Here is a 20,172-nt window from a genome sequence, read left to right as displayed (position 1 = left end):
ACCAGTGGGTTGTAGTCCTTCAGTGATTTTTTGGAGGTTAGGTGTGCGGTTAAAACAGAAAGTTGTTTAAAACTTCATCCCTTGCACAAAATTTTTTGGTGGCTTCATGCAAATTTTTGCTTCTCCACCTCCAGTGTGTCTTGGTGCTTCCTGGTATGGTATGCTCACCACCCCACAGCAGGCACCCAAGCCAGGCCTTCGGGAAGGTCACCGGGGCCACCGCAGGCACGCCCAGGACGCTGGGGGCTGGCTTGTCCGCCCACGGCTTCCTCAGTTAACCTTTTGGAAACTCTAGGTGTAGGCTTTTTTCTCTTAGTTTTAACAAACCAGTGTGATTTTTTTCTTTGACTCATCAATTATTTTAAACAATTTCTAAATGTATTTTAAGATCTTGTCAATAATTTGAACCTAATCATGTGTGTGATAGTCAGAGAATGGGATCTCTGTGCTGTGCCTGGAGTTTGAGGTCTGCCATGTGACTGGTTTTCACGCGTGTGCCACGTGTGCTTGAGAGCTTCCTGCTGGGTCCGTGGGTGTCCGGACCCAGCAGGGCTGGAGCCGCCGCCTTGGGCTGCCTGGTCTCAGTCCCGGGGGTCAGTAAGGAGGTCACATGTCCCAGAGGAGGTGGCTCGGTGGGTCTTTGTCTTCAGCAGCTTCATTTCACCTTCACCCCATGTGATGGGTTGGCCGCAGGTTGGTGGTGATGGGAGCCAGGGCCCCAGGACTGGTGGGTCATTGGAGAAGGCTTCGCAGCTCTGCCCGAGGGCTTGGGGGTGGGAGGGTGGTGGGTGCATAGGGGTCAAGCCCAGGACACCAGCAAGCAGTCACTCATGCCAGGAAAAACAAGACGTGGAGTAAAAGGAAAATGTGCTTCTGGAATACTCTCGGCCAGAGGGGATCAGTGTTTATGTGGTCACAGTAATTAAACAAATTGAATATTCAGATAAGCAGAGACTAAGCCATTTTGTGGGGAAGAAGGTGCTAAAGTCCCTGAGTGCTCTACTGGGACGTCAGCAGAACATTCTAGAATTCAAGAACTTATGGGAATTGCTGGGACACTTGGCCTGACGTGAGCCAGGCTAGGCATGCTTGCTGTCCACCCTCAGCCCATGGCCTCGGGGGGAGTGGTGTGGACCACTCCCTGGGGTGGCCACGGAGCAGCTGCTGACCACGGGGCACCTTCCAACCAGGGCCGAGACCGGGATTTCTCTGAAGGGTCATGGCCCCTGGGCATGGGCAGGAAGGAGCCCAGGACAGTGGCCAGCGAGAGACGGTGCCGGGGCTGTCTGTGTGGCTCTGAGGCCCTCTCTGAGCCTCTCTGAGGCCATGTCCCCGATTCTCTTGCTGGGCAGTGGCTGCTCTCTTCTGATAGGCCCACAGGTGACGAGAAATAGAGGAAGCTCAGCTGTAGGAATTCCTGGGGGGTCATGACCTAGGGGGTCCCAACCTTGGGCCTCAGGAGTCAGAATGTACTCCCTGGAAAACTCATGACCAGGTGGGCGCGACCCAGTGCGCTGTCAGAGCTCTCCAGGCACCAGCCCGTCAGGCCCCGGCGTGGGAGCAGAGTGACCCACGTCTGTTGGCCGGAGGGGTGCCAGCTGCTGTCCCCGAGGCTGTCCCCTGGTTGCACGTGTCTCGAATTTTCGTGTGCATAGATTTATCAACCTGGTGAGAGAAGATGGTTGTCTGAGAATGTCTTGTTTCCTGGGTCCTGCTTGTCCCTTGTGGTCAAACTTCCACCTGATGCTGAGATGGGGCTTGCCACACCCCTCCTCCCTCCTTGCCTTGGCCTGGGCCCTTTCCCCTGCAGCTGGGGGGCCCTCTGTCCTCACTTCCTCCTGAATCAGAGCCTCCAGGTCAGGATAACTTTTTTTTTTTTTTTAAATATATTTATGTTTTTGGCTGTGTCGGGTCTTGTGGCACGCGGGATCTTTCGTTGTGGTGCGCAGGCTTCTCTCTAGTTGTGGCGCATGGGCTTAGTTGCCCCACGGCATGTGGGAATCTTAATTTCCCTACCAGGGATCGAACCAGCGTCCCCTGCATTGCAAGACTGATTGTTAACCACTGGACCACCAGGGAAGTCCCCAGGTCAGGACAACTTGGTGAAAGTTCCGCCTCTGAGGCCCACACACATCACTGAGTCTCATTATTTTTGCATTCTTTTTTGGTAACATCTCCACTGTAATTAAAAATAAAAGCTTCCTAGGCTGTCCCAGAGTTAGCCTGAATGCTCCGGGAAGTGGTGCTGTGATTCTTCAGTGGCACGAATATTCTGGAACAGCAGCGTCCCACGCGGTGGTGTGGGAGGGTGAAGCTCGGTCTCAGCGTGATGCCACACTGCAGCTGGTGTCCCCCGCCCCAGTTTAGCCTATGCAGAGCAGACCCCACTCCTGAAGTGTGTGCTGGAGGGAGCAGAGAGGGTGGGGGGTGGGGGGCAGGGTTGGTCAGGGGCCCAGCCTGGCCAGCAGATAGGGTGGGGTCCTTGGGTGGGCAGGCTAAGGGGAGGCTGCCATGATGAGAGCTTGAGTCAGGCGGATGAAGGGGCTGCGGCTGTGGGAGGGGGCAGCTGAGACCTGTCAGGGCCGTCAGCTTTGCCTAGAGGACCATTCCAGGCTTGGGGACACAGCACCTGTGGAGCTGGCTTTCTAGTGGAGGACAGCCCGGACAACCCCGGGAGGTGATGGGACTCGGGGGACGGTGAAGCTGGGGGCACACAGGTCTCCCAGAGAGCATCTGGGAAGGGGACCTGGGGCCACACTGCACATTTGGGGCTGCAGGAAGGCCGGGGGGCTGGGCTGGGCAGCTTGGGTGCCTCAGGAGACTCGGCCTCTTCTGGAGTGGGCAGTGCTGGTGGGGACGCCCCTCCCCGCACAGTGGGTGAACTGCTGGGTGGGTCAGGGCTGTGGGCCCTGCTTTTCCTTTTTTTTGATTTTTTTTTTCTTTTTTTTTTGGCCTCGCTGCTTGTGGGATCCCAGTTCCCCAACCAGGGATTGAACCCAGGCCCTGGCAGTGAAATCGCGGAGTCCTAACCACTGGACTGCCAGGGAAATTCCCCTGCTTCTCCTTTTTTTTTTTTTTGGTAATTTGACGTCCTCATTTAACTTTTGTTAGGAATGGAGAGTGAAAATAAAATTAGAATAAAAACAAGTCAGAGACGATTTTGAAATTGTTAACTCGTAGCATTTGGGAGAATGGGAGCATGATCACCTGAACTGCTTTCAGCCAGAGCTCACCTCACGTCTTCCTGCCAGCAGGCCTGCCGTGGCCATGGTCGGCCTGTCGCGTCTGTCAGGCTTCCGTTCTGCATCCGGGAGTGGAGCACTGACTCCGTGTACTGACCCAGTTTTGCAGAGGAGCGCAGGAGTCTGCTCTCCTCGCCACAGGCCTCGTTTCAGGAATAGAATGAAATCAAGGGGGGGTTGTTACAAATGGGCCATTGCTCTGGCTCATCCCCCACCCCCAGGCTCTGGAAGAATAAGATAAATAAACAGTAAAAACTGATACTTAATTGAGAAAACTGATAGAAGAACCATATTTAGTTCCCATCGAGATTGTAGAAATGCGAGCTGCATTCACATGTTCCTCCACTGCATGGGGCAGGACCCACCCCTGGAATGTGAGCACATGTCCACCGTGGCTAAGATGATTGGCTGCTTTCTGAGAGTTTTGAATTCTCTGTTTCAGTTTTTGGAAGTGCAAGCAAGACTTAACATTTGAAAGTGGAAAGATAGGCAGAGTCAGCCTAGCGTTTTACAGCTTTGCGCCGGGGTAAGTGGTCCTCTCCCTCCCCTGCCCCAGACACCAAAGGCTTCCGTCCACAGTCACCCTCTCCCCATGGTTCTGCCATAGTTCACCTGCACCAAAGACCAGGCGTCCAATGAGGGGCTGCAGGGCTGTGGGCTGGCATGGTGGGCAGCGAGCACGGGGTCCAGGTCCAGCCTGCCACGCTCTGAGGCTCCTTCACTCCAGCCACCGTCTGAGCTACACTCCCCTGGGGAAAACGGTACAAAGCAACAGCAGCAAAAGTACCTGTGATTCTTAAGACAGAAGCAGCCAAAGGGCTTTTGCAGTCTCAAATTTGGAGCAGCATCTCACAGTTACTGAACGTGTAAACGTTTGAATCCGCTTGATTGTCGAGGGGAAACATGATTATTCTGTTCAAACTGAGAGCTCTTCAAAAACAGGACATATGGGGCTTCCCTGGTGGCGCAGTGGTTGCGCGTCCGCCTGCCGATGCAGGGGAACCGGGTTCGCGCCCCGGTCTGGGAGGATCCCACATGCCGCGGAGCGGCTGGGCCCGTGGTGAGCCATGGCCGCTGAGCCTGCGCGTCCGGAGCCTGTGCTCCGCAACGGAAGAGGCCACAACAACAAAGGAAGGCCCGCATACCACAAAAAAAAAAACAGGACATAGCCACGTGTCCTGCCACTGAGGGTCCGGCAGCGTCCATCCCCCTCCCCAGGCTGTCCTGTGACTCCAAGCCTCAGAGCCCAGCTGTGGGCGTGGTGTCCAGATGCCAGAGAAGAGCATCCTCTGGCCGAGAAGAGCATTCTCTGGCCAAGGAGGCCGGTGCTGACCCTTCAGAGTCCTTTTCCAAGGAGCATCAGGAGGCTTGCTGGTCCACTTGGCCCTCAAAGGCCTTTACTCCATACAAATAAGTGACTAATGTTTTGTTAGGTCACGTGAAACACACTCAACAAGGAACTGATGTGTTTGAGTAGTCACTGCTGTGATCCGTGTTGTGGGTTTTCCTCACCACGCAGTCCTCTGTGCTCTGTGGATACCACCTGGGACACCAACTGCCCAGGTGCCCGGGCCACCCTCCCTCCTGTCTGACTTGACTGCAAATCGAGAGTTCCCACAACTTCCTCCGCAGGTTTGATAATTTGCTAGAATGGCTCATAGAACCCAGGGAAGCGCTTTACTTACTGTTATCAGTTCATTATAAAGGATATTATGAAGGTTACAAATGAACAACCAGGTGAAGAGGTATATGGGGCAGGGTCTGTCATGGAGAGGTTTCTGTCCCCATGGAGTTTGGGATGTGCCACCCTCCTGGTATCTGAGTGTGTTCCCAACCCGGAAGCTCCCCGAACCCCTTCATTTGGGGTTTGTGTGGAGGCTCCATTACACGGGCAGGACTGTTTAATCCCTGGCTGTTGGAGATCAGCTGCGTCTCCAGCCCTTCCCCCTCCCGGGAGGTCAGAGGTCAGGAGTGGGGCTGAAAATTCCCCTGGCAACCAGCCCCCATCCTCTGAGAGTCACCTCACTGGTGTGAACCCAGGTAAGGCTGAAAGGGGCTTGTTATGAATAAAAGATGCTCCTTTCACCCCTTCACTCAGGAAATCCCCGGGGTTTTAGGAGCTCTGTGCCAGGAACCAATGGAGACAAAGACCAAATAAATATTTCTTATGATATTACAGTAATGAGGCAGCTTCAGGAAACATAGGCATCTTGCATGCTCTTTGGGACGGGCTATGCCCTGACATTGCCTAGAGGCCGTGGGAGCAGAGCTTTTCCTGCAGAAGGGCCGCTGCTGTGGGCTCGTGTCTGAGAAGTGGGGTCTCTGGTGCTGATGTCAGCGTTATCCAGCATGAAACGATAGCATTTCCTTCAAACTTATTATTATTATAAAATAAAATGTGTTGTAGAAGGTAAAGTTAAGTAAAAAGGGAGAAAATAAAAGCTGCCATGGGTCCAGCACCTTGGACAGATGTTATCACACTGACACCTCCCCAGACAAGACAGATTCTTTAAAACGTGGAGTCTGGGACTTCCCTGGCGGTCCAGTGGTTAGGACTCTGCGCTTTCACTGCCAAGAGCCTGGGTTCAGTCCCTGGTTGGGGAACTAAGATCCCGCAAGACGTGTGGTGTGGCCAAAATAAATAAATAAAACGTGGAGTCTGGCCCAAAGCCTTGTTTCCCCGGGAGCTGCACTGCTTGCCTCCTTCCCCCGGGGTTTCTCATGGCCAGTCCAGGTCCCGCTCACGTCCACCACGCATGCACCTTCCCCCTTGACCTCTCTGGGGATACTCTGGGCCACCTGCTGAGCCGGGTCTTCTTTCTCTAGCAGATCCCGACGGCCAGCTCTGCAGCGTCACGCCTGCCCCCGACGAGGAGCCGCCAGCCTGCCCCGAGGAGTTCGATGACTTCGTTACCTTTGAGGCAAGTGGTCTTCCCAGGAGAGCTGAGTGGGCATCTAACAGATACACCCTCTCTTCCTCATGTACCCTAAATCCTGCTTCACTCGTTGGTCCCCACAGCTGTTTGTTTATTTTCTTTTAACAGATCTTTACTGGAGTATAATTGTTTCACAATACTGTGTTAGTTTCTGTTGTACAACAAAGTGAATCAACCATATGCATACATATGCCCCCATATCTCCTCCCTCGTGAGCCTCCCTCCCACCCCTCCCTATCCCAACCCTCTAGGTCATCACAAAGCACCGAGCGGATCTCCCTGTGCTATGCTGCTGCTTCCCACTAGCTAACTATTTTACATTCGGTAGTGTATATATGTCGATGCTACTCTCACTTTGCCCCAGCTTCCCCCTCCCACCCTGTGTCCTCAAGTCCATTCTCTGTGTCTACGTCTTTATTCCTGCCCTGCAACTAGGTTCATCCGTACCATTTTTTTTTTTAGGTTCCATATATATGCGTTAGCATACGGTATTTGTTTTTCTCTTTCTGACTTAACTTCACTCTGTATGACAGGATCTAGCTCCATCCACCTCACTACAAATAACTCAATTTCATTTCTTTTTATGGCTGAGTAATATTCCATTGTATATATGTGCCACATCTTCTTTATCCATTCATCTGTCGATGGACACTTAGGTTGCTTCCATGTCCTGGCTATTGTAAATAGAGCTGCAATGAACATTGTGGTACATGACTCTTTTTGAATTATGGTTTTCTCAGGGTATATGCCCAGTAGTGGGATTGCTGGGTCGTATGGTAGTTCTATTTTTAGTTTTTTAAGGAACCTCCATACTGTTTTCCATAGTGATTGTATCCATTTACATTCAACAGTGCAGGAGGGTTCCCTTTTCAGCACACCCTTTCCAGTATTTATTGTTTGTAGTTTTTTTTGTTTGTTTGTTTTTGTTTTTTTTGGTTTGTAGATTTTTTTTGATGATGGCCTTTCTGACCGGTGTGAGGTGATACCTCATTGTAGTTTTGATTTGCATTTCTCTAATGATTAGTGATGTTGAGCATCTTTAAATGTGCCTCTTGGTCATCTCCACGGCTGTTTCTGTGGGGAATGGCATGAAGGGCAGGCAGGCAGGGCTCATTCTGACACTGGTGGGGACGCTGTGGTTGGCAGGCATCTGCTCTCCGTGCTGTGCAGCCAGGGCTGGTGTCCTGTTGTCAGCAGAGGGACAGGCTCTCCTGTGACATTGCTGTCCCCTTCTGCCAGACTGCCAAGCAAGGCCAGAGCATGGGCTCCTTTGTGAAATGAAGAGCTTCTGAGAGTCCCTGTAAATGGTAACACCCCACAGGACTCCACTGCCCTCTTCTGTGTCTCTGTAGCTTGTTCCCTGCTCTGAGAAACTGCCCAGGTATTAGTCACCCCTCAGATGACACAGGTTCACTTCCCGACTGTCTCTCATTTCTGCCAGCACAGGCCTCCAAGCCACCTGGGAGCGTTCACCCCTCACAGCTTTGTCCCAGAGTCCCACCTGGGCCTGAGCCCCTGAGGGCAGGGACTCCCCCACTTTGCTTCCCCCATTCAGCAACAGCTGGTGTGTTCATTCTGTGTGTGGCCTGGTGGTGCCAGGCCCAGTCCTGGTACATGGAGGCCAAGTGCCCAGCTGGGACGTGTGCTGGCTGTGAGGCATGCTGTGGCTGGGCAGGGCTGAGGGTGTGCAGGACCCTGACATGTCAGCTGTCAAGTCAGCTGCCAGACCCCGAGACTGTGGGATGGCGAGGCGTGGAAGGCTCTGTGTGGAATGACACACCTTGAACTTTCCAGAAGTGCAGCCAGGTCAGGGGAGAGCCTGCTTTTCTTGTTCAGAGCATCTAGAGAACCCTGTCTCCTCACTTAGCGGTCGGCCAGCAGCAGACCTCTCCTGCCCATTGACACACCAGCACACACTTTACCATCAATGTTGTCCGTTTTGTTCTTCTCTTGTATTTCCGTGAGGGCGTTATATTGATTCTTTGTATTTTATGTGTATCTGGGTGTCGTGGGTTGAATGGTACCCCCCAAAAGGTACATCAGAACCCGTGAACATGACCTTATTTGGAGAAAGGGTCTCTGCAGATCTCGTTAAGTTAAGGATCTCAAGATGGGATCATGCTGGGTAGAGTGGGCCCTGAATCCAATGACCAATGTCCTTTGAAGAGAAAGGGAGATGACACACGGGAGAGAAGGCGGTATGAAGACGTGGGCAGAGCTGGAGGAACACGGCTGCCAGCCGAGACATCTCCTAGCCACCAGGAGCTGGACTAGGCAGGAAGGGTCCTCCTCTGTAGCCTCAGGAAGAATTCAGCCCTGCTGACACCTTGATTTCCAACTTCTGGCCTCCAGGTCTCTGAGAATATATTCCTGTTGTCTTAAGCCACCAGTTTATGGTAGTTAGAAATTGGCAGCCCTGGGACTTCCCTGGTGGCACAGTGGTTAAGAATCCACCTGCCTCCTGTGACATTGCTGTCCCCTTCTGCCAGACTGCCAAGCAAGGCCAGAGCATGGGCTCCTTTGTGAAATGAAGAGCTTCTGAGAGTCCCTGTAAATGGTAACACCCCACAGGACTCCACTGCCCTCTTCTGTGTCTCTGTAGCTTGTTCCCTGCTCTGAGAAACTGCCCAGGTATTAGTCACCCCTCAGATGACACAGGTTCACTTCCCGACTGTCTCTCATTTCTGCCAGCACAGGCCTCCAAGCCACCTGGGAGCGTTCACCCCTCACAGCTTTGTCCCAGAGTCCCACCTGGGCCTGAGCCCCTGAGGGCAGGGACTCCCCCACTTTGCTTCCCCCATTCAGCAACAGCTGGTGTGTTCATTCTGTGTGTGGCCTGGTGGTGCCAGGCCCAGTCCTGGTACATGGAGGCCAAGTGCCCAGCTGGGACGTGTGCTGGCTGTGAGGCATGCTGTGGCTGGGCAGGGCTGAGGGTGTGCAGGACCCTGACATGTCAGCTGTCAAGTCAGCTGCCAGACCCCGAGACTGTGGGATGGCGAGGCGTGGAAGGCTCTGTGTGGAATGACACACCTTGAACTTTCCAGAAGTGCAGCCAGGTCAGGGGAGAGCCTGCTTTTCTTGTTCAGAGCATCTAGAGAACCCTGTCTCCTCACTTAGCGGTCGGCCAGCAGCAGACCTCTCCTGCCCATTGACACACCAGCACACACTTTACCATCAATGTTGTCCGTTTTGTTCTTCTCTTGTATTTCCGTGAGGGCGTTATATTGATTCTTTGTATTTTATGTGTATCTGGGTGTCGTGGGTTGAATGGTACCCCCCAAAAGGTACATCAGAACCCGTGAACATGACCTTATTTGGAGAAAGGGTCTCTGCAGATCTCGTTAAGTTAAGGATCTCAAGATGGGATCATGCTGGGTAGAGTGGGCCCTGAATCCAATGACCAATGTCCTTTGAAGAGAAAGGGAGATGACACACGGGAGAGAAGGCGGTATGAAGACGTGGGCAGAGCTGGAGGAACACGGCTGCCAGCCGAGACATCTCCTAGCCACCAGGAGCTGGACTAGGCAGGAAGGGTCCTCCTCTGTAGCCTCAGGAAGAATTCAGCCCTGCTGACACCTTGATTTCCAACTTCTGGCCTCCAGGTCTCTGAGAATATATTCCTGTTGTCTTAAGCCACCAGTTTATGGTAGTTAGAAATTGGCAGCCCTGGGACTTCCCTGGTGGCACAGTGGTTAAGAATCCACCTGCCAATGCAGGGGACACAGGTTTGATCCCTGGTCTGGGAAGATCCCGCATGCCACGGAGCAACTAAGCCCACGAGCCACAACTACTGAACCCACGTGCCACAGCTACTAAAGCCTGCGCGCTCTAGGGCCTGCATGCTGCAACTACTGAAGCCTGCGTGCCCAGAACCCGTGCTCCGCAACAAGAGAAGCCACTGCAATGAGAAGCCTGCGCACCACAACAAATAGTAGCTCCTGCTCACTGCAACTAGAGAAAGCCCACGCGCAGCAACGAAGACCCAATGCAGCCAAAAAAAAAAAAAAACACACACCAAAATTTAAATTAAAAAAAGAAAAAAGAAATTGGCAGCCCCAGGGAACTAATACAATGAGTTTCGTTACTCAGGATAGTAAAAGGCATCAACACATTTGATCCAAAAGGGTGAGGCCCACTGACGCTGGGGCTGCCTCCTGAAGCCTGGGCAGAGCAGGCTTGGGGTGCTGTCCGACCGCTGGCTCCCGTCCTCTGCAGGGTGGACCCCCCTGGCATCCCACAAGTGTGGCCCTCCCACCTTTATGGTGCCTCAGCTCTCAGGTGTGCCAGCCCCCACCTCGTGCTTGTCACCTTCCGAGGACGTGGGTGGGAACCTGACGTTTCAGAGTATGCAGGAGGAATGCTTCTCAGGTTTTTAGATCTTAATTTTTTTTTCAACAAGGAGGGCATATTTCTTTTTAAGTTTTTTGGTTGCTTTAAAAGAATTAATACACTTTACATTTTAGCAGTTTTAGGTTTTCTGCTCCACAGAAAATGGAGCAGATGGTACAGAGAGTTCCCATGACACCCCACACACATACACAGTTTCCCCGCAGTGAACATCTTCCATTTGTTATAAAGGGTGAACCAATGTCGATACATTGTTACTAACTGAAGGCCATGGTTTACATTAGGGTTCACTCTTGGTGGTGTACGGTCTGTGGGTTTTGATGAATTCAGGACGTATCTACCATTGCAGTTTCGCTGCCCTAAAAATCCTCTTTGCTCCCCAGATTCGTCCCTTCCTCCCACTAGCACCTGGCAACCTCTGATCTTTTACTGTCTCCATCGTTTTGCTTTTTCAGAATGGCGTAGAGCTGGTTAGAATCATACAGTGTTGGGCCTTAAAAGTTCCTCCGTGTGCTTTTGTGCTTTTCAAGGTTTTTATTTTATTTATTTATTTATTATAAATGTATTTATTTATTATTTTTGGCCGTGTTGGGTCTTTGTTGCTGCGTGCGGGCTTTCTGTAGTTGCAGCGAGCAGGGGCTACTCTTCGTTGTAGTGCGCGGGCTTCTCATTGCGGTGGCTTCTCTTGTTGTGGAGCACAGGCTCTAGGCACGCGGACTCAGTAGTTGTGGCTCGCAGGCTCTAGAGTGCAGGCTCAGTTGTTGTGGCGTGTGGGCTTAGTTGCTCCGCGGGCTTAGTTGCTTCCCGGACTAGGTCTCAAACCCGTGTCCCCTGCATTGGCAGGCAGATTCTTAACCACTGCACCACCAGGGAAGCCCCCTTTTTAAGGTTTTTAGATGTAATTTTGAGGGGAGTGGAATTAGGTGCTATACAGAAACTTGTAGAAAGCTGTTTTTTAAAAAAACTTTTGAATCGTGTAATCCCAGTAAGTCCCATAACAAACAATATGAGTGAAGATTATGTGTATTATATCCAATACCACATCTGGAGACCCTCTGCTGGCAATCTTCAGAGATGAATAAGACTTTTGTTGAACATTTTCTGGTTGGGCACACAGCAGTGCTGGTCAGGGTGCACTATGCAGTAACACTTGGTGGACTGCTGCTCCCAAGTCCTTTCCTGCTGGGGATGCTTTGTGGGACCCGTGGCTTCCGGTGTTTGACTGAGCATCCCTTTGGCCCCAGCTTGTAGGAGAGCTCCCAGGAGAAAGTTTTTATTTTTTTCATTAAAAAAAAATGTTTTGGGGCTCACCACATGGCTTGTGGAATCTTAGCTCCCTGACTAGGGATTGAACCTGGGCCCTCGGCAGTGAAAGCATGGAGTCCTAACCACTGGACATCCAGAGAATTCCCCAGGAGAAAGCTTCTGATTCTTTTCTCCCCAGGCGAAAGTGGCGATTCTGAGAAGGGGAAGGGCGGGGCGGTGAATGAGGGTTGTCGCTGACGTTCTGGGAATGAGAAGAAGGTTCCGGGTCTGAGAGTCTGAGCGAGGTGGAGGGCGGACTGGCAGAGGACCTGACGCCCGCGGGGACGAGCGCGTGTCAGGACTTCTAGAGGGGCGATGGGAAAGTCGTAGAGAGCAGGCGCCAGCGGAACGATAAGCGTGGTCTCTGCTGTGCCTTCTCTGGCCCTCCCTTCTCCTCCAACTCTTGGCCTTAATAAGATGATGGAGAAATAGGTTTTTTGTTCAGACTCTTATCAGAAAGGTTAGAAAATCAAGAACAAAAGCCGCTCTGTTTTGAGATCTGACTGTGAAAAACGCAGCAGGCACTTCCTGAACTTTGCCCCCCTTGCCAGCTAGCGCAGCGGGTTTAATGGAGCATGTCAGGGAGAGGGTTAAACTCCTTCCGAGACAGTGATGTACCTTCAGGTGGACACACAGGTTTTGCAGAACCTCAGCACGATGGGCAAACAGAAGGCTGCTGGAAGCTGACGACCGGTCTGGACAGAGTCCCCAGCGTTCCAGTTCCATGGTAAGGCTGTCTCCACGAGCGCGCCCTTCCTGGAGCTGGTGTGAGGAGCCAGGCCCTGGCCAGGCTGGCATCTGAGGGTAAGAGGAGGCTGGACACCGGCCACGGTCTGCCAGGCAGCTTGTTCCCCTTGGAGGGACCATGACCGGACAGCGAGGGCCCCAGGCAGGCCTGGGCACCCTTGAGCCCCTCACTGATGGCTGTGAGCACAGGCTTCCTTGCCCACCCGCTGGCCCAGTGTTTGTTAACCGGTGAGGAAACACAGCCAAGCTTTCTAGTGTGCACTTTGATTTCCACATGAGCTTATCCTAACGTGTAATTTGTAATCATTTTTAAGATGGCGGCATAGACAGTGGGCTGGCAAAGCGAGGTCCTGTCTGGCGGCACATGGGGGCCGCTGGGGTGCCTCTCTGAGCCCTCGGTGTTCCACCAGTGGACCACTCTCAGAGACGTTTTCTGCCCTCTTGAAAGGCAGGTGTTCTCCCGCCTGCCCTAGAAAACTATCTGGCTTGCTGAAATTTATTCAGGACAGCCTGGACTAAAGGGGGTGAGCAGGTGGGCAGTGTCTGTGAAACGAGCTGGCCCCGTCCTCCCGGTCCCCTCGGCCCTCCCTGGGCCTTGCCCTGGGTCCTCTTGGAGCCTCTGGGCCTCCTGCCCCTGGGGCTGCTCTGTGTGCCCCGGGGCTGGGCTTGCTTTAGGAATGAGGATGGAAGGTGGGCATGTCTGCTTGCGAGGTGTGGGCGCAGTCGGGTTTGCATGGCATCTGCCTCGTCCTGCATTGTGGGGAATTACTTCCACCCTGAACCGTCCTCCAGGCCCCAGGGAGGGTTCCGGCTGCAGCCCGGCCTCAGCGGCATGACTGCGGGTGAGGTCAACAGGCCTGAGCTCCAGGCCTCCCCCAGCACCGAGCTGGCTGGCGCTTCTGCGCACCCCGCTGCCTGCGAGGACCTGGGGCCACACTGGCCAGAGGATCCTCTGCTGGAAGTGGTGATGGTCGGTTGTCTAAACACTGACCTCAAGAGTCACATTCTGTCCTCTACAGGAAGCCATCTCTGAGGCCCCCAGTCCAAGTCCGGGGTGTGTGGGCCCTGCCTGCTTCCGGGTCGAGGGCGAGCAGAGGGGAGGGGAGGGCTCCGGGCAGCTGTCCCTTGGCCCAGGAGCAGCGGGCCCAGCCTCACACATGGCGGAGCCTGCCTGGCTCGGACAGTGTCCCTACCTGCAGGCTGAGCCCAGAGCCACCTGCTTGGTGGTGAGGAGAAGGAGAGTGGGGGCCCCTTGAAGGGATTTCCTGATTTCAGATTTTGAAGTGAACGCTCTTTGTGAATTACTTAGTTGCCTGAGATTCCAAGGAATATCAGGTTTTCCCTTGGAAATGAGGAGTGTCATGGAATGCCTGCAGTAGGTACCTCGGGTGCCTTCCCTGCTTCATTCTGTCCTGTGTGCAGGAGGCGGGGGTTGCACCACCTATGACACGTGAGCCCCCGGCTTTCAGGCTCTGTTCTCGCACCCGCCTGTGTAATCTCTAAGTCTTGAGTGGTTGCAGCCTCTTGAGATCAGCATTGCAGCCCCTGATCTACAAATGAAGCAGCACAGCTCGGATGCTCAAGAGCCTGGGCTGGGGTCACACAGCTGGTGGACGGCAGACCAAGGATGGGCCCTGGGTCTCCATCGGGCGCAGGTGCAGAGACAGCCGTCAGGGGCCCTTTTGCCACCACCCCCCCATCTTGTGACACCAGAGCCCGAGGACAAAGTGCACCGTCTCCAGTTGCTTCTCTGAATTCTTACTTGTTTGCAAATTGTTAACCTCAGACGCTTCGAGCATGAAAGGTTGGCTATTTCTCCTAACCAATGAAGTTTCACTTCAGTTAAAGCTGAGATTGTAAATTGAAAATGGCCTGTTTAATGGTTCTTCAGTTTTAAGTTCATTTGGACAATCCACAAATATCTACTGTCTGCTGTACGCCCAGCCCTGTGCTCAGTGCTGGGTCCACAAGAGTAAAAACAAAGATGTGTTTAGTGGGAAAGTAGACCTTTTTTAAATTAATTAATTAATTAGTTTATTTTTGGCTGTGTTGGGTCTTTGTTGCTGCCCGCGGGCTTTCTCTAGTTGCAGAAAGCAGGGGCTACTCCTCGTTGCAGTGCGCGGGCTTCTCATTGCGGTGGCTTCTCTTTGTTGCGGAGCACGGGAGGGCTCTAGTTGTGCGGGCTTCAGTAGTTGTGGCATGTGGGCTCAGTAGCTGTGGCTCATGGGTTCTAGAACGCAGGCTCAGTAGTTGTGGCACGTGGGCTTAGCTGCTCTGTGGCATGTGGGATCTTCCCGGACCAGGGATCGAACCTGCGTCCCCTGCATTGGCAGGCGGATTCTTAACCACTGCGCCACCAGGGAAGTCCGGGAAGGTAGACATTTAACCAGCAAACATAATTGGTCCAATAATTGATGAATTCGTATTTTGAGGTTAGACCACGTAATTGAATTTCAAAGCAACAGCTTGCACGTAAAGAGCAGATATTGAGGGGACTTTTAAAAAGGCATAGTCTTACATTATTGAACATTAGTTCCTGGGGTAGAATTCATTCCAGTGCTGGATAGCCACAAAACGGGCTGTTCTGGCATGTATCCTGTGATGTTAGGATACTTTGTGTCTGTTTTAGGCATATTTCTATAACTAAGTTTAAAAATCACTCCAGTCATTTTTTCTGCTCTTGAACATGTGCCTATTTTTCATTTTTGAAAATACTGAAGTGTTTTGTAACCTACCGTTTCTGCTTAGAAGTACAGGAGGGACATCTCCCACGTGCAAGCTCCCCCTCCACGGGGTCCTTTCCCGGGCCCCGGGACTGACTCTTGGCTCTCTCTCCTAGGCCAACGAGGTGACAGACAGCGCATACATGGGCTCCGAGAGCACCTACAGTGAGTGTGAGACCTTCACGGATGAGGACACAGGCACCCTGGTGCCCCCCGAATGCCTGGACGCCACGGAGGAGCCCGGCCATGGCGCCCTGCTGCTGCTCCCAGGCAGGTCTGTTCTTATCTACATGGCCCAGGGCTGATGGCAGATGGGTTCATGGGGGGGTTCATGTCGGGTGATCCAGAGGGGAGTGTGAGCCTGCGGAGGGCTGCGGTCCTGGGAAGAGTCTGCGCCCAGCTGACCGTGCAGCCTCCGTCAGGAGGTGCTCCTCTGTACAGATAGGAATCCTAGGAGAAAACGTTCGCTTAGTCTTTCGGATTTTGTCATCACAATTCTTATGACCCAGGGCAAGACACACTTCAAACGTCTTCATCTTTATGGCACCCTGACTCCACGCGTTTGAGGACAGTGAGGGGGAAGGGCCGGCTCAGAGAGGCCAGGTGCCAGGTGGCCCATGTGGGCCCAGGTGACGGCTGGCGGTTCTGCCCTGGACTCCCCGGGAGGCCTTGAAACTGGAATTTTGCTTATTTTATTTCATTTCGTTTCTTGTTTGGCCCCTGCAGAGCTTGTGTTTTTCCTCCCTAATTGAAGACGGCGTGCCTATCCCAGGCGCCAGCCCTCCCGTCGCCCCCCCCACCGGCTCCTTCCCTGGTACCCTGGCTCCTGGTTTGTTCCTCACTCAAGGGTCATCACACAGTGTGTATCCTTTCTCCACCTGGCTTCTCCCACTTGGTATCGTGGCTATGAGGTTTATCCGTGTCTGTGTGCACTGTTGTGAGTGGTTTATTCTGGTTATTATTGAGTGTTCCACTGTGTGAATGCCCGCAGCTTCTTAATTTCCTGTCAGTGGGCATTGGGGCATTGGGTTTGCTCACAGTTTTGGTTTCATGAATAAAGCTGCTGCACGTAAGCATCACGTCTTTTGGTGGCCGGGTTTGTTCCTCGGTGGCGTAGGGTGCACCTGGGGCACAGGCTCCTCTGTAGGGGTTACTGCAGGTCAGACACTTACAGGTGGGGTTTGGTAGCTCCCTGCCTGCCAGCCGCCTGCGGGTTCCAGCTGCTCTTCATTCTCGCAGCGCCTGGCATCCTCTGCTTCTTCACGCCCATTGTGCGAGGGCGCGCAGAGCAGGTGGTCCTCACTTGGGTTTCCCAGGTGCCTGACGGGGGCAGTGCCTTTCTTGCACTGGCTGCCCATGTGGAGACCCTCTCCTGTGCGGTGCCTGTTCCAGGCTTTCGCCCCTTTGTTGATTGCAGGACTCTGCAAGCTTTTCCGTAGAGGCCAGATAGTAAACAGGCTCGTGGCCCGATGGTCCCAGCACTGCTTCTCAGCTCTGCGTCGGCTGCCTCTGCGGATACAGGCGGTGGGTGGATCTGGCCTCCCCAGGTCCCGTGGGCCGTCTTTTCCTCTGTCTTTAATCGTGGGAGCTCTTCCTCTGTCTCAGGGGACTCCTTTGTCCCGGGTGTGTTGCAGGCATCTTTTTCCCCCTCTGCAGGTCATCTTCTGACTTCCCTGGGGTGTCTGAGAATAGACGTTTTTAATTCTACTCTAGTCCAGTGTATCTGTTTGTCTTTTGTGGTTGGCACGTCTGTGTTCTGCTTCAGAGGTCTCTGCTTACTCCATATCACTGTGACGTTTACTTCTGCTTTTCTTTAAAAGCTTTATTGTTTTGCCTTTGTTTTCAGCTCTTTCATCTCCCCGTAAGGGAGTTTTTGTGCATGGTGTGAGGCAGGGGTCATTTTTCCTGCATAGATGTCCATCGGCTCAGGCTCGGTTTTGAAGCTCCCTCCTTCCTCACTGCCCCACAAGGTGGCCGAGTGCATGGGCTGTGCTGGATGCCCTGCTTGGCCCCGTGTGCCCTGTGCTGGTCAGCACCGCTCAGTCCTTCTGCTCCAGGCTTGTCGCCCACTGGTCCTGCTGTTTGGCCATGTGCCCCCTCCAGCCTCGCTCTACAAGGCTGCGTTGGCACCTTTGGCCTTCACATTTCCATGTGGATTTTATATAGATTCAGCTTGTTAGTCTCTGGAAAAAAGTACCTGCTGGGATTTGGGTTGGGATTTTGCTGGATCTGTAGATTATTTGGGCAGAACCAACATCTTGTCTCTATGGGTCTCCCAGTCTTTGAACATAGTTTATTGCTCCATTTATTGGGGTCTTTCCTTAATTGCTGTGGTGTGGGGTGACCGTCTGGTGGGGAAGGGGGTGTCGTGCATGCACGTTCAGCCATTGGGCTCTGTTAGGACTGGAGGAACACCTTCCAGGGCCACCAGGGGCCAAGCCCAGCGTGTGGAGATGGGAGCCCAGAGTGGCTTGCAGTGACCAAGGAGGGAGGTGTGAGGGTAAAATACGTGGGGCTGGGGATGCCACATTCGCTGTAGCTTCCTGATCAGTACTTTTTTTTTTTTTTAAGAATTTATTTATTTATTGGCTGCGTTGGGTCTTCGTTGCTGCGTGCAGGCTTTCTCTAGTTGTGGTGAGCGGGGGCTACTCTTCGTTGCGGTACACGGGCTTCTCATTGCAGTGGCTTCTCCTGTTGCAGAGCACGGGCTCTAGGCTCACGGGCTTCAGTAGCTGTGGCTCAAAGGCTCTAGAGCGCAGGCTCAGTAGTTGTGGCGCATGGGCTTAGTAGCTCCGCGGCATGTGGGATCTTCCTGGACCAGGGCTCGAACCCATGTCCCCTGAATTGGCAGGTGGATTCTTAACCACTGTGCCACCAGGGAAGCCCCTGATCAGTATTTTTTAAGGTAATAAGGTAAGTTCTTTAAAATTTTTAAAAATATTTATTTATTTATTTGGTTGCACTGGATCTTAGCTGTGGCTTGCGGGCTCCTTAGTTGTGGCTCACGGGGTCCTTAGTAGTGGCATGCATGTGGGATCTAGTTCCCTGACCAGGGATTGAACCTGGGCCCCCTGTATTGGGAGCGTGGAATCTTAACCACTGCACGACCAGGGAAGTCCCTAAGAGTCCCTAAGTTCTTTTAATTAAATTCAATTTGGGTCAAGTAATCAAAGCTGAAGTGTCAAATCTGGGAAACCATTATGAGGTCTTAGTTTTTCTCTGGAAGTTTCTAGGCTCTGGGCTGTTTTACTGCTTAAGCAGTGACTTGCCCTCAGGATTCGTTGAAGTCACGTTGGTGTCAAATGAGAAAATCTTGAATTGCCGCGAGGATGCCGATTATAATCTAAAGTCACCCGTTTTCTGTCGATGCGGCGTGTGACGGCTGCGTGGTCTGCCCCGGGTCCCCAGCACCAAGTGCGCATCCCCTCTGACATGAGGACAGGCGCTGGGCTCCTCGCCGCCCACGGGCGTCCACGTCCTGCCCGTGGCGGCTGCGCATGGTCCCTCTCACTTTGGGGGCAGCTTCCTCTCCCGGGGTCTGGGCACGTGGATCCACGAAGCAGCTCATCTACAGAAACAGAAAGCAGCTTAGTGTGAAATGGTGTCTGTCGGAAGGAATCATTTCTTCCTGTCTCTGTGTGAGAAGGTGAGGGCTGGTAGCAGGCGGGCGGCAGTCAGACTCGGACACACTCTTCAGAGAGCAGTCGGACGTCCCGAGACCACTGGGGTCAGGTGCCTCGGGGAGCTTGCGCTGCGTGTCGTGCGACTGTGGGTCTGGGCAGCGGATGGAGACTGGCCCCTCCTGACTACCAGGCCTGCCTCTCTGAGGGGGCAGCTCCTGCACCTGCTCACAGGATCTCGGGGGGTGGCGGGGGTCCGTGGTGAGGTGGTGGCCCGGCCCCGGGGCGGGGAGCACCTGCCGTGTGCCCAGGGTGCGGCAAACACCAGATTCAAAGGCTTATTATGACACAGGGACATAGATAATATAAAGATCTTGTTTTGGAAGTGATGATTTTGGGTATGTTGGGCCAAGTGAAGTACATTGTTAAAGTCAGTTTCACCTGCGCATTTACCTTCCCTAGCACGGCTGTTAGAACACGAACTCACACGTGTGGTCACCGCACGTTTCTGCTGGAGGCTCAGGTCACACCCGCGGCTCTGGGGTGCCAGCAGCCCGTGTCGGCAGCTGACGCACGTTTGCCTCTGCAGGTCCCACCTGCACAGCCAGTCGGTCGTCACGGTGATAGGAGGCGAGGAACATTTCGAGGACTATGGTGAGGGCAGTGAGGCGGAGCTGTCCCCAGAGACCCTCTGCAATGGGGAGCACGGCTGCAGAGACCCCATCTTCCTCACCCCCAGGTAACAGCCCTGCACCAGGGCCCTGTCTCTTCACGTTCTGTTAAAGGGGAGGGTCCCCTTTTGGTTCACAGAGAACTTGTTTTATTCACTGTAATATAATTGAACAATGCCACAGTCAAAATTTTAAGATTTCTATCGGGATAACAGTTGGCTGTGGTTCCTCTCATCGGTTATGGTCCCAGTCACTCCCCGTTTATTGGGCCTCAGCCGAGTCCCAGGGCACAGAGCTGGGGTTGGGAAACTCGGCTTTACGGGTTTCACAGTGCTGTTTGTGGATCACATTGTGGTTTGCATTGAGCTTGAGGGAGGCTGTGTGTGTGAGAGTGTGTGAGTGTTTGTGTGAAAGAGAGTGTGAGTGTGTGAGAGAGAGAGTGTGTGTGTGTGTGTGTGTGTGTGTGTCAGTGTTGATACCCTGCTCAGCAATCTCAGACTTGCTGTGCAGGTGGACCTCGTCCTGCACTTCCCTTTGTGTTTTTTACTCACTGAAGGTCTGTGGAAGCCCTGCATCATTTT

Source organism: Physeter macrocephalus, chromosome 14 (assembly GCF_002837175.3).
Source record: "Physeter macrocephalus isolate SW-GA chromosome 14, ASM283717v5, whole genome shotgun sequence".
In the NCBI taxonomy this organism is placed as follows: Eukaryota; Metazoa; Chordata; class Mammalia; order Artiodactyla; family Physeteridae; genus Physeter; species Physeter macrocephalus.
The sequence above is the reverse complement of the archived record's forward strand: the minus strand, read 5'-3'. Positions refer to the sequence as shown.